Raw genomic sequence first — 15,630 nt, 5'->3', positions numbered from 1 at the left:
CAATATGATTCTTATAGATATAACTTTTATTATTTAATATATAAAATTATATTTATTTAACCCGTGCAATAAAGGAGGTTTTTTTAAGATATAATGTTTTATTATTTAGTATATAAAATTCATTTGTTCAGCCCGTGTAATATACGGGTTTATAACCTAGTTTAACACATAACAACCTTCGAGCGTTGAACACATTTGGAGAGTCCCACAAAACGACGAAGACGAAGACGATGATTAAAGGTTTATGTAATTTTTTTAGGTTTAAGTAATTTTAATTTTATGTAATTTTTTTAATTTATGTTATTGATCTAATTAATGTTAATGTTTTTTATTTAAATTTAACAGAATTTTTTATTTTTTAAATATAAAATAAACAGAAAAAATGTGTGACACGTGTTGCACCACGCCACCCTTTCACGCCCCGTCTCACTCCCCTTTTTTTGCACCACGTCACTCTTTTAACACTTGTTGACCTAGCTGCCACATGTCGCATAAGGTCCCATTTTGAAGCCCCTCTACTTGGTATGGTTTTAGACTATGGGGTGTAGAGAGGCTTGATTTGGGGGCATTGCTCGACACTTGTCGAGGGTAGGATACACAAGTTAATATTCAAAAATTAGGGGTGTGGTGGCGCGTCCCTTAGCTGGGTGTGGCTAGCCATGTGGATTTTTTTTGTTTAAACTATTCAAAATTTCATTTAATAAATATCACACACTATTTAAATTAAAAGATTATATGTAATATTTTAAAAAAATACAAAGAAAATAAAAAAGATACAAAAAATTAAAAAAAACATAAAATAAAAAACCACATAAAAGTTAATCCATGTTATATTTTTTTTCATTATTTCTTCTTTCATTTTCAACGTTATTGCCAAGTGTGGGCCGGTAAGGTGATCGACGGGCATGGCAAGAAATTTCATATCTTCATGTTCTTCTTTTAGAGATATCTTTTAATCGAACGAGGCTTGGGTAATTTTTCTGATCTCTATCCTTTGTTGTTGGAGGAAAAATTAAGTAAGGATCACAAAACTGTCTTCCTAGTGATAGTTTAAGTGCCGTAAAGTGCCTAAAACTCACATAAACTGCAGAATTCTGCAGAAAATCAGCAAATTCAACATTTAAACACACTTATATCATGCATAAATGTGGTTAAATGGTCCTGAATGCTTTCCTAAGTGTCAGGAATCGAAACTGTCATAAAAGGGTACATAAAGCACACTAAATCGCATAGTTTAGCACCTTAACGAACCAGTAAACAACCGAACAATCAGACACTACCCGAAACACCAAATTTTCACTAGAAGCACTGTTTTAACATTACTAAGCTAGTTATGGTCTCCGAACATCATAACACACTATATAAATATCTAGTAACTAAGCATCTAACTAAACACTTGAATTTTAACCATAAACTAACTATATGGTTAAACCCAATCCTAACCCCCCCCCCCACCTAGTAATCGACCAACATCGCCCCCACCATCAAGATTTTATTTCAATTTAATATTAGATCTTGTTGCAGCTTTATAGACATAAAAACCAATGGAGAAACTCATGAAATAGATTTATAAGTTAACCATAAGCTTCATTTCTCATTCATCACACAACACCACACTTCTTTCTTCCTCTCCTGCTTGTTCACGGCCGAGAGCAACAACAAGCACCATCATCATCATCATTCATCTTCATCCAATTCCAAGCATACACAAGGGTGATAGAAGGTGCATAAAGAAGCTAGGAGCTTTCGGAAGTTGAAGAACCTTCTCCATTTGCTTTTATCCTCATCTTTCCTTCTCTTGATCATTCCTAGCCTTGAGCTAGTGGTAAGAACACTAATCTCTTCATTTTACATCTTGTTTAAGTGGTTAAAGAATTATACATGATGATAATCTTGAAGAACACTAAGAATCAAGAGAATGAAGCATGAACATAAGCTTAAATCATGAAGAAATCATGTTATTTATGTGTTGTTATACTTGGTGATTGTTGTTTGCTTATGAAAATGATGTAGATCGTCATATGATCTTGCTAGATCATGATTAAATACATAATCTAGCAAGATGAGAGGGTGAAAATGTTAGAGATTAATAGATCATCCTCATGAAAGACATGAACTTGAAAGCATATATTGTTTTCTTGTAAAATGATGATTAAAATGAGATGTATGTCTTGTAAATCTAAGATTTCAAGAATGATTTTTCAAGAAACCAAGTTAAAAATACAAGTTATACTTAATCTTGGTTTTTAAATAAATCAACCATGTTTTTAGAGGTTAAACAAGTGTAGAACCACATGTGTAATAAGAAAAATCCAAGAAGAAACATTTTTAGAAAATGTGATTATAAGTTGTAAAGAACTAACTTCTCTAAAAATGAAGATTTTAAATAATCAACCACACTTTGAAGGGTAACAAGACTTACTAAATACTCTAGTAAGTTACTACACATTTTTATAAGAGTTAATTACATCGTTAGTCCCTGTGGTTTATGCAAAATAACAACTTAAGGTACTAATAGTTTAAAATAACAATTTGAGGTATTAACTTTTAATTTTTAACAACCTTGGGTACTAAGACTAACAAATGTTAGTTTTCTTGTTAAGTTTTTATGAAATGACCAAAAGGACCTTTATAACATCAAGGACTATTTATGCAATTTATTGATTTATTTAGAGGGACTATTCGTATAAAATACAAATATATACAATGAGTAAATGTAAAATTCCAACTTTTCACACCGAAGAATAAATCTTGAAAATCTTTTCCACCCAATTCAAATAACCCAGAAACAATTTCTCCAGAAACATCAAGATCATTAATAATTGTCACTAAAAAAGATAAGTTAATGTAAAATTATCCTTAAAATCTCCAAGGTATTGTTCAAATTGTTGAAATTTGCAGAAAGTGGAGTTGGGTTCTTGTTGGTTTTTTAATGACAAAATCAACTAGCAGAGTAAACAACAGAATGGCGGAAGAGAATTTGGTTAGGGGTTCACCAACTGGAAGTTGTCTCTTCTTTATTTCACGTTCCTGATTCCGTCAAACAGTTTTTCACTGATGACAGGATGATGAGCTACGAAGGTAATTTGAAGCCGATTTTGGGCGTTCAGGTGAGGAGCTTCAGTGCTTCAAGACGGCGTTTCATTAGGTTTTCCGTCAATCACGCCATCGACGCTGGGACGTCATTGTGGGATTATATAAATGTGTTCGCTGAGGTTTGTAAACGAGCCAATTTTGTATTGAAACAACTGTGTTTTGTTCGTGATTTCGGCGGCGTGTTTGAGAGTCCCCACCGGTGGACCAAAAGTGACGTTTGAGGAACATGTGCCGTTGTGTGAGAGGTCTTTTAGTATCAGCAGAGATGCAATTTTGAAATTAAAAGACATAGCGAATGATGATAAATTGTTATTTGGTGGTGAATTCGGTGACGTCGTTAAGCTCATCGGTAATCAAATGAATGACTAGACGATGGATTTAAGCTTATCGGTAAGCAAATGAACGTAAAGGGACAGGGTGTTCTTGATTTTGTGTACAGGAAGATAGGGAGAGAGACTGAGAAGAAGAATGGGCTAGATTTTGTTTTAATTTTGTAGAAATTACACAAAGAGTCCCTGTAGATTATTTATCCCTGTAGAATACTTTAAAATTTTGATTTACACAAATGATCCCTCAAAGTTTCTATTGTATACCAGAATTTAATTATTATTTGTAAAAGGACAAAAGTACCCTCGAAATCAGTTAAAAATAAACAAAGGTTAGTGTTAGTACCCCAGCTTGTTACAAAATTAAAAGTTAATACCTCCTATTGTTATTTTAAACTATTAGTACCTTAGGTTGTTATTTTGCATAAACCACAAGGACTAACGGTGTAATTAACTCTTTTTATAAATTTTCAAGTTCATGAAGTGGTAGTTTATGCTTGTTTTTGGCAAAATTGGTAAGTGTAGATTTTTTATTGTTGATTGTTGATTGATTGTGTTGATTTACAAAAGAAAATGATATGCCTTGAAGGCATGGAAACCTCCATTTTTAGGGAAAAGTATGGCAAAATTTTTCTAAAAATTAAACACTTAGAGAAATATTTCTAAACAAATATTTACAAGAATATTTCAAACCATGGATATTCACATAGAGTTTGCCATAAATTTTGTTACAAAAATTATAAATATTGGAGGTTGGTTTTTATAAATAAAAGTCACTAAACATGTATTTAGGAAAATATATATTTAGATGTCACCATGTGTGTGATTATTTGTATATTATGTATATTAGTTATATTATTTTAGGACTTGAAATAATATAACTCATCAAAATACCAAAAATTACAACCCAAAATATTACCAAAATTCCAAGAATATGAATATACAAAGAATACCCAAAATATTAGTGAAACCGAACAAAGGAATATAACTTACAAAATATTTCGGGAATAATATTCATAAATATATTTTTGGGCGAATAAAAATATATATATATATTTTTCTTGGAATTATTAGAAGATATATCATTTATGGAAGAAATTTATATTTTCTCAAACAAACATGAAATACATTATTTTTGAGAGAAAATGTATTTTCTTAAATAAACTTGAAATATATTATTTTCAGAAGGAAAATGGATTTATATATATTTTCTAAGTTAGACTTGGAAATATGTTATTTTTGAGACTCGTATGACTGAAATCGTGACCTGCAATTTCTGTAGAAAACGGACAGCCCAGTGCACTGTAACGAAAAATTCCATTTAGAATAGTAAACGACGTCAAAAAATTATGATTCCAGCGCCGTTTGAATCGTATTTCGAAAATCTACTTTGTGGACTCAAGAAAACTCAGGTTTCGATAGGTTATGACCCAGTTACAGCCAACTAAAGTCGGCTATAACTGTCGGACAGCTTGTTGTGTTCATTCTCCGAACGCGCAAACAATTATCTAGTGAACATGCGACCCATAATCATTATTCACAGCAGGTTATAAGTCAATTATCCCATAATTAACATGCTTAACTTCAAGGGTTTAACCCTAATCCATACGCATATGCCTATTCACATGCAATCGATAATTCTACGCATCTTTCTTGATTCTCATGAACCCTAGACCACCAAATAGCATCATCCTCATCGATAATCATCAGATTTAGAAATTCAATAACACAAGAAATCATTCAACATACAGTTAACATACAAACCCTCGTTGCATTCATATTATCAAAACCGTAATAAACATGACCCCTATCAAACCATATATATCAGAAACAGCAAATATCATTCATCATGCAGAAACGCAACCAAGTGTTTGCGGAATTAAACGTCAAAACACATATAACACTAACTGAATGAAGAGGGTGTTGCGAGTGAAAGGGAGAGCTCGAGCGAGAGGGAGATCGCGGCCCGGGGGGGGGGGGGGGGGTTCTGCCGTAAATGCCAGAGAGAGGAGGGTAGAGAACTAGGGTTTAGTTTTTTTTGTTACCCACACACACACGTACGCATACATATGGGTATGTGCACAGCACAAGGGTTGGGCTTGGTGGTTTGGGCTTGTCTTACTTGGGCCGAAATCAGAGATAAGGGAGGAAACGGGCTGGTAGGGAGTGGGCTCTAGCAACCGTGGGGGTGTTTGGGCAAGGCTTGATCGGGCCGCAAACCGTAAAGAGGGTGAAGTGGGTTCGGGTCACGCTAACTGGTTTATAAGTATATAATATATCACACTAACCTCGTTGGTTTAAATTTATAATTCCGTGTAAATAGATGTTAAATTAATTTTAACATAAGATGTAGAACGGTAATATGTAGTGAAACGTAAAATCAGAACACAGGTTGTCACAACGCCACTCTTTTGACACTTGCTGACCTAGCTGTCACATGTCGCATAAAGTCCCCTTTTCGAGCCCCTCTACTCCGTATGGTTTTAGACTATGGGGTGTTGTAACACCTCGGAAATTTACGTCCAATAATGCATTGACACGTGGCATAGGCTTTGGATATGTGAAAACATACTTTAGAGGGACTAAAGTTGACAAACAGTGAAACTATGGAAATATAAGGGTCCAAAGTGTCAACAATGGAAAAATAAGTTCTACAATAACCCTACATGGTGTTTATAATCCTAAACGGATAAATCATGGATCATACGAGGCGGAAAATATAAGAAAGTGAGGAATTACAAACTACAGGGGCTAAACGTGTCAACATGTTGAATTTATACCTCTGAGTGATCTTTTGGCAGACCCGAAGCTTTGTAATGATAGAATATACTCACTAGGATATGTGGTAAAAATTTCATGAAGTTTCGTTATCGTATGAGAAAGTTATGATCAAAACCGTACACGAAGGGCTAAATGCGTCAACGTCGAATTTCATGACTTTTCGGGTGAGCGCAAAGTTAACCGAAGACTTTACCATGTTTGTAAATGTCCCAAGGTCCTTAAAAATCAAGTTTGAAGGTCTAATGAGCAAGACAGATGGCCAAAACCTCGTAAGCAAGGACCAGGGACCAAAACGCAAACTTTGAAAAAGTTTTGGTGGATCAGAAGACCCAGGCGGCCCGCCTGGGGACCTTTAGGCGGGGCGCGTGACCTGCCCAGCGACAGAAAACCCACAAATGCCAGTTTCAGGTCTGTTTTGCGAGTTGTTTACAGCTGTTATCACCTCCCAAGCTCACCAATGGGCTTACATGCAATTGAGGACACTTGTAACCTTCTTACAACACCTGCATCACCATAAATCAGATCAAAACCTTCATAAAAAGGGGACTTGAAGTTGTAACCAAGAACTCTTGCATTTTCAAAATTCACAAGATCAACTCCTGGAGCTTTCTGGACGACAAGGCACCTTCCTAGTGATCTCTAAGCTTTGTTAGGACTCTTGTAAGTGTGCATACCTTTCTCTAATTCGTTCTAGCTTAGATTATTAGCCGAAAGTCAATCCGTCGTAAATTTAGTTTGACTTTACGGTTAAACGAAAATGGCTCAGTCATTTCTCGAATTGAAAGTACCTACAAGTTGGTATTTATGTAGGTAACAAACCCTCAAAAGGGTATTTTCAGATTCTCACTCTAAGCATGATGATTGTCGAGTCAAAGCTTTTCTTAAAAAGTCAACAGAATGTGTTTTTGCAAAATTTATCATAAATAGTAATGTAGGTCACATGCAATCTGTTTGATCATCAAAATAACTTTGTAATGAATGTAAGAACATGTTTTATCATGACCAACTCGACAATTTTCAGTATAAACCCGGATCGGAACCGAAAGTCTTATAAAATGACTTTTTCTTTGACTCTCGATTCGGATCCGTGCATGCATGTTTGAGATCTGCCTTAGAGCTTATTTTGGACCATTTTTATATATGTGCAACTCTCTGAGATTTCACAACTTAGTTCAACACTTGTCCGATTCATATGCATGTTACCGGTTTATGCTTAAATATGACTATTTTGCCCTTTTTGCTATAAAACGCGATTTTTGAAAAAGTGAAAGAGTAGAAATGGTTGTTACTGATTTATAAACTTGCACCGAAAATTTGATATCAGTTTAAGGTCCAGGTTTAGAGTTATGCTTAATATCGTAATTTGAAAGCCTTATGTTACTTAAACGGCGTAATTAGTATATAACCTATTTAGACCCACTTTTTGATACCAAACTTTTTACCAACTGATATTATATAATATTTTGGGATTTTTGGAGATTTTTATTTAATTTTTGGCTGAGCCTAACATAGGTCTCTAAGTTTAATTCGGTTAATATCAATTTCGCCCTTTTTGGCCATAAAATGAATTCTACAAACCCTTTTGACCCGAAACCTTTTTCTACTGATTTTATTTGTTGAATAAAATATTTTGAGCCTTCTGGAATTATAAAAATCTCAGCTTTCTTTTAAAAACCCGGAAACGGCTCTAAATCTCCTTTTTAAGCGTTTTTAACGCCTAGTATGCACTATAACCATATTATACATATAAGTTTGACACCTACTGATATTCTTAGTATATTTTTATAAAATAACAGTAAGTATAAGTTTTTGAACTCAGGTTTCCAGTTTTGACATTTTTAGCCCTTGTGAAATTACCAAAATACCCCTAAGGTGCATAGTTTGATTTTAAATGATAAGTTTCATATATGGTATATACCCTACTGTTATAATATGTTAAATTAAGTATTTTTACTGTATAAATCAGACCTACAACTCAGATTACAAATTTAACTCATTTATAATCTTTTAAATGACCAAAATGCCCTTATAAGGCATAAGTTGAGTTTAAACTCATTCGGGGCATAATAGAACACAACTTACTGATATTATGACATATATAGAGCATATTATCTCAGGGAACTTGCATATGACTCTTATGGTTACCCGTAACGCTCTTTTAGCGTTCGGTTCGGTTTATGTAACTAGTTTGCATAAATTAACCGAAACGGGTCAAACATTATCATTTTTGTCTCAAAATCCAGAATGTATTTAGCCTACCCATATTATACAAGTATTCAAACTTGTCGGGTCTAAATCACGTTCTATCCGGTCTTCGCTTAATCGTGCGTTTGAACCGTATCGTCCTTAAAACTAACCGATCTAAGTTTAGACTTAAATAAAGATCCGTTAGGAATCTAATAGGTTATATACACCTTTGTTCCAGAATAGAAGAACCAGTAAAAGCTACCTTCACTTGCTAGTTGTGAATTATACTTACCGAGGTAAATACTTTTAACTTATTTTCCCTATACGGGCTTGGGGTACGGTATATAATATACCGCTTGGTCCGGCATCGAATTCTTTAATCGATTAGAGGTTAAATTTATTGAGATGCCTTGTTTTGAATGTGTTTTATTGCTTAAAGCCTTGGGGGGTTAATGACCATGTCCCGGATATCCTTGGCATCATCTTACGAGATGGCCACGACCTGAGCACGGGGTGTAGGCGTACACCCGTCAGTGTATAACTCTATATTGTGGTGTGTCTATTAATCTTTAACCCGGTCTATGGATCGGGCTACTGAACGCATAAGTAACATGTAAATCCCTTACAAGATTATTATAAATAATTATCCCAAGTTATAAAAATATTTTATGCCATGTGCACTTAAATCAATTTTCAACCTTTTCAAAATGAGTCAGTTAAATTGTATTTACCAGTGTAAACTGACGTATTTTTTCCCAAAAAGGTTAAGTGCAGCTACTACACGAAATAGGCTGGCTGTCTTCTAGAGCGTCCACAATAAGTCTCGCAAGCTTGGATGACAATAAATCTGTTGAACAATATCTTATTTTATTTTGATCCGCATGTGGATCCGTTTCAACTATTAGTGATATTTAATATTACACACTATAAATGTTGAAATGAATCTATCTTTGCTTCCGCTGTGCATTTATTTATATTGTGTTGTTTGTCTATGATGATGCCAACTACGTCACTATACCCCCACCGGGCCCACCGGTGACACGTGGAAATTAGGGGTGTGACAGGTGTGGAGAGGCTTTATTTGGGGGCATTGCTCGACACGTTGCGATAGTAGGATACATAAGCTAATACTCAAAAATTAGGGGTGTGGTGGCGCGTCCCTTAGATGGACGTGGCCAGCCATGTTGATTTTTTTTAAACTATTCAAAATTTCATTTAATAAAAATAACACACTAATTAAATTAAAAGATTACATGTAATATTTTAAAAAATACAAAGAAAAAAAAAACCCTACAAAAAATTAAAAAAAAAAACATAAAATTAAAAACTACATAAAAGTTACTCCATGTTATATTTTTTTTCATTATTTCTTCTTTCATTTCTAACGTCATTGCCAATTGTGGGCCGGTAAGGTGATCGACGAGCATGGCGAGAAATTGCATATCTTCGTGTTTTCTTTCAGAGATATCCTTTTATCGAACGACGCTTGGATATTTTTTCTGATCCCGATCCTTGTTGTAGGAGGAAATTAAATGTATCAATTTTGGTATTAAGATCTTCCAACTGGTCGGAGTACAGCCCTTTACCCGGGGCCGAACCCGGGACCGAACCCGATCTCAATCATTGAAGCCGCTTTTTTGACGTGTCTCTACCGGGTGGCGGGAAGGAGAACCATCAAAATCATCCAAATTAAGATCAAAATCTTGATCACGAGCATCAGACTGAGCTTGGGATGAGGGTGTTGCCCTTTTTGATGAGGTTGACTCGCTAGCAGGAGGGACTCTCGCCTACTTCGAAGCGTACCTACATACATCCCAACAATGCATGTACTTGAACTTGTTCTTCTTGTTCTCTTTGTATGCTAGCAAGGCATTCTTGACAAAGCAAACCTCAGTTTCATTGCTTCTTGGCGCGTTCTTTGCCTTATGGAAACAAGCGTTGAACGCGGTGACGTGTGTATTTATACCCCCCACCACTTTGACGAGAGGCTATCATTTTCACGATACTCCCCTTCGCATTTGCGCATGAAATGTTTTCTTGATCAAATTCAAAAAGTCCTTTATGTGTCATGAATTCGCTATTCTAAAGACACAAATAATATTATAAACGTTATAAAAAGTTATAATAAAAGTTAAAACAATAATATTGTAAACATCCAATATGTTATAGAAAAAAGTACCATGAATCAGATTTTGCGATTCGTCGATCCAACATCTTGTCAAAGTAACTTCTTCTTAAACCGTCCATTTTATTTGTGTTCGTTAAGCGGCCGCTAATGTTTTCTCTTCACAGGTTTTTTTCTTGTGCCTTCTTTTTTGGTCGTTTTTTGATGACGAACCACCAACGTCTTGTGGTTGAGTTTCGGGAACGAATTCGGGCTAGGATAGGGTAATTGGAATAGACGAGTCGTCGTATGGAAAGTTTGTGTATACACGGTTTCCTATATACGATGCGATTCTGGCTATATCAGGACACGGTGCGTATACTAAACCGTGTGGCAGTTGTTGTCGATGGTCGTGTGTAATGGGTATTTGTGGATGACGCGGTGGACGGTTTGGTGGCGGGCTAGGGTTCGGGTTTTCTTGGTATCCAAAGGGGTTATTTGGGTCGTAGTCGCAGTTGAAAGAGAAGGAGGGCATCGACGGGTGACTGAATATAACCTATGGGCTATGGTAGCCAAAGACATGGGATTTGAGTATAGTGATGGGGAATTAATGCATTTAATGTACGCTATGTACTTGGATGTTCTTATCTACTACCACAAGTTTAAAATCATTCAATCAAATGTTTATGATAAAGAAGTAACGGCAGAAAGGGAAATGCTGCAAGTAAGATGGATCCGAGAGGTAGCCGGAGCGAAGGAGACCAAGCAGAGGAAGTTGCAGGTCAGGCTGAGAAGGAAGAAGTCAGTCAAGAGGTTGCTGAAAATCAGTCGGAACATTATGCACTCTTCGCCGGCAATGACTGGCAGGGAATGAAGAGGCTGAATACAAGGAGGAGGTTCAATTTCAACCGGGCAAAAGCTGTCGTGGATGATGCCAACAACAGTGTTCTCAATAACTCCCATAAACACAATTATGTTAAGGGGAGAGTATTAGACTTTGTAAACATAATAATTATTCGTATATTATATGTATTTAATGTAGGATATATTACTTATGTCTGTAAGTATGTAATGATATGAACGAAAGGGTATGTTGGCTGGTTGACACCGATTCAAAAGACGGTTATTACCGCCAAGTTTACCCGCCACATAACCGCTCATCAATATGTATAAATGTGGGTTGTCGGGAACATTTTTCCGGTACCAAGACAATTTAACCGCCAAAATTGTCCACCATTCAAACTCTGCACAAATAATTGTTCAAACCAGTTTATCATTATGAATCCGCCAAATCATGTTGCTTCCTGTTGATACACTTTGTGTGGACGCGACTCGACTCGGTTCGACTAGGTTTCGACACGGTTAGGTCCGGCTCAAGCCCGACGTCATGATATTCCTCCGTCGTACGCCCCAGAGTTCGACACGCGAAGCACGGAGCGCCGCAAATCCATTCCCGTTTACACATCACCAAGACATTATCATCGTGATGTCACAAGTGTGTCTCATGCATGAAATTGGTGAAAGCTTATATTAGAAACGAATCTAGGCCAATTCTTTCTGTTTGGGCCGTGAAACTTGAAGTGGACATCGTCATCATTTGGGCTTCTACTACATATCGACGAAACAAAGAATGATTATATTGTATGTCGACGAAACAGAATGCGTTTCATCGACTTTAATGTTTCGTCGTGTCCTTTATGCGTTTCGTCGTAGTCTGGTCTGTGTCTAGTATAAATACCCCTCACAGTTTCTGTGTGAAACTGATGAGTATGATGAGCACAGAGAGACTTAGTGAGAGTCCGTTAAAACATTGTTTGTATATGTTTGTGTACTCATCCATAATCAATAGATATTGAATCTTTTGGTTACGCGTGTTCTTATTTTACACTTTGTTTGGTTTGCACCGTCACGGGGATTCCGCACCCGTTACCGTGTTTGTGATAAACAAGGATAGGTTTACGTTATCGATCCACCGGAAAAACGGGACCTACAATTGGTATCGGAGCCTTGGCTCTTATCCTTGTTTAAAATCAAACATAGTTTGTTTTTTATCAAGTGTTTTCTGAAATAGCCATCTTCAAACCTTCAAGTTTTCTGGAAAAATCTGTTCAAAACATGGTTGTTTGCTAAAGAGTTTTATCAAAAACCCCGTTAGATTGTTTGTTTGTGTGATAAACCGGGTTTTTAGTGAAAGTCTTGTGCATTTTAGTGTTTCGGAAAATTTATTGGTGACCGGAAACTTCATAATTTCTGGGTTGGTTCTTCATTTATTCAAAGTATATTCAAGTTGTTCTTGAATATTCATTGGATATTGAATTATTTTTTAAAACAGAAAAAGAAGTGAAAAAGTAATAAACTATTGTTCACCATACATTAGTTGGTAGTCATAGCATGGGGTAAAGTGAGAAAGGTAGTGTGAGTTGACAGTTTAAGGATAAGATTTGACCTACCTCACCCAACTCTGGTTACCTTTTTCAACGAAACAAGCCTCGACGAATCAAACAATCGACGAAACAGATCTGTGACGAATCAAAAAGTGTTTCGCCAAAGGTCCCTTCGACGAATCAAAAAGTGTTTCGCCAAAGGTCCCTTCGACGAATCAAAAAGTGTTTCGCCATATGTGATTTCGACGAAATACACTCTGTTTCGTCATAAGTGATTTCGACGAAACAGAACCTGTTTCGTGGAAAAGTGTTTCGTCGTGTGTGGTGTCATTTTTCAACAGAAGGTTTGCAAATCTATCATAACATTGTGTTTTCAAGTGTTTGATCAGGTATTCTTCTTGTATACATTGAAGATGAGTTGCACAAGTCCGTGGGACTGGAGTACGGACCCACGACCAGGTCAAGGTTCAAATCAAACATCTATGGCCTTATACTTAGCAAACTCCATACCTCAACAACAACCTTCCATAAGTGCAAGTCAATGGGCCTTGGTATCAAATCAAAACCAAAGCATTCAAAATCTCTTGCTGAGCGAAAGTGAGACGGGTAGCAACAATCGCTCGCCCAAGTTAAATCACATGAATGATTATCCATCATGGAAGGGACGTTTCCATACCTATGTTCAAGGGCAAAGCACCGAACTTTGGACGTGTTTCACTAATGCAGTCAACCCTGCCCTCGAATTAGCAGCATCAGCTTCAGCAGGTTATGCTAATATGCTTGAAGATGATAAGAAAGCCTATGACTTGGAGAAAAAGGCGTTTGCCATTCTTACACAAGCGCTTCACAAAGAAATGTATCATCAATTTGGATATTGTAAGACCACGTAAAGCCTATGGGATGCATTGGTGGCGAGAGGAGAAGGGAATGCAGCTTCTACGAAGACTCGCCATGATTTGTTAAAGAAAGAGTTTGAATCATTTCAGTTCTTGGAAAATGAAACCCTTAATGATTTGACTTCTCGTTTCTCTCATTTGATTAGTGAAATGAGTTCTTACAATGTTAATGCTACCCATCAGGAAATGATTGCTCGGTTTGCTGATGCTCTACCTCCTAAGTGGAGTCCATTCATTGAGCTTCTAAAACATACGGGTGCACTGGATGCAGCCAATGCCAGTCTCTATGAATTCATTCAGAAGTTGGAGCACAAGAAATGTATTTGCCTGGTTTTGGTCCTTCAGCTAGTTCTAGTTCCGTTCAGCAACCAAAGCTTCAAACGGCGTTTGTATCCAATACAAACTCTTCTCCGTTTCCACAGTTCAATCAAGCACAACCACAGTGGGATCAAAGTGCTTATCTTTCACAATCCATTCCTACACCTCAAGTTACCACTGCTCAACCACAGTTCGATCAAAGTGCCTATCTTTCACAATCAATACCCACACCCCAAGCACAATCACAACAACAAGCTCATTATGCCAACAATCCTCCATGCATAAACCCTAACACGGTCAGAGTCGATACTTCAAACCTCTCACAAGTTAGCATTGAAGTAGCAAAGGAGCATATGGAACTCATTAATACAATGGTCAGTGCTTACTGTGGGTTGGTCGCAGGTCAAATTGGAAACATCAATATGACCAATGAAGATTATCAACAGATCGACAGGGATGAAATGGAGTTAATGGGTATTAAATGGGCATTTGCAAGTGCAGTTAGAAGGGTAAAGGACTTCATGGCTCGAACTGGAAGAACTTCGTTGGAAGGCAAAAAGGATACGAAGTATGGGTTTGATATAAATGCTGTCACATGTTTCAATTGTGGCGAGAAAGGGCACTTCAAACGTGAGTGCACCCGACCAACCAAACAAGGCAATCATAACCCATTCAGAAACCAGACGAGTACTTCATATGTCAATGCCCAACAAGAAAATCGTGAAAGGAGGATAGTAGCAGTGAATAACAATCAGAACCAGTCTGGACCATCAAATCCAAATCGAGCATTGACCGTTCAAGCTGACGAAGGGTGTGACTGGTCTGTACAGTTTGGAGAAGGTGATCAAGGAGGAGGAACAGCATGTTATGCAAAGATCATCAATCACATCAAGCACGTTCATAAGGAGGAATTTTCTGAAAGTGATGACAGTTCGGGTTATACCGGGAGTTCTGATGAAGAAAGTTCTGTATCGGGAGATGATCACTCTGATTCTGATGTGAAGGAAGAAGCAAGTTCTGATGTTGAAGACTTGTTAAATGAAGCTGAGGAGTTGAAATGTCAGAAATCAGTTCTGATCAAGAAGGCTGCTGTTGCATCTAAGGAAATGGAGAAGTTCTTCTCTGAAGATGGATCTTTTTCTTTTCATACTGCCTTTATGGCAAATGTCTCAGCCTCTACGAGTCAGGTAAATTCTGAAACTCCTGCTCCTAGTGTTTGTAAATCTTGTGCAGATATGAAGCTTGAATCCGAAAAGCTTCATAGTCATAATCAAAGTTTGGTTATTGAACTGTCAAAGTGCAAAGAGGCAAACATGGCTTTAGTTCGAAACGAAAAGGAATTTAAATCTGTAATTGAAACCTTAAAGAAAAGTGTTTCCGAAGTGAACAAAGTTGTTTATCATAAGCAAGTTAGTATTAATGATTACATTAACATCATTGAGGAAACCAAAAAGGAACTAGCCATTGCCAAATGCGAGCATGATGCTATCAAGCAAAAATTGGAGAGTTATTCTAACTCCCGATTTGTGCTTGATCAC

This window comes from Helianthus annuus, chromosome 3, assembly GCF_002127325.2.
Source record: "Helianthus annuus cultivar XRQ/B chromosome 3, HanXRQr2.0-SUNRISE, whole genome shotgun sequence".
Classification (NCBI taxonomy): domain Eukaryota; kingdom Viridiplantae; phylum Streptophyta; class Magnoliopsida; order Asterales; family Asteraceae; genus Helianthus; species Helianthus annuus.
This window is presented reverse-complemented; position numbering follows the sequence as displayed.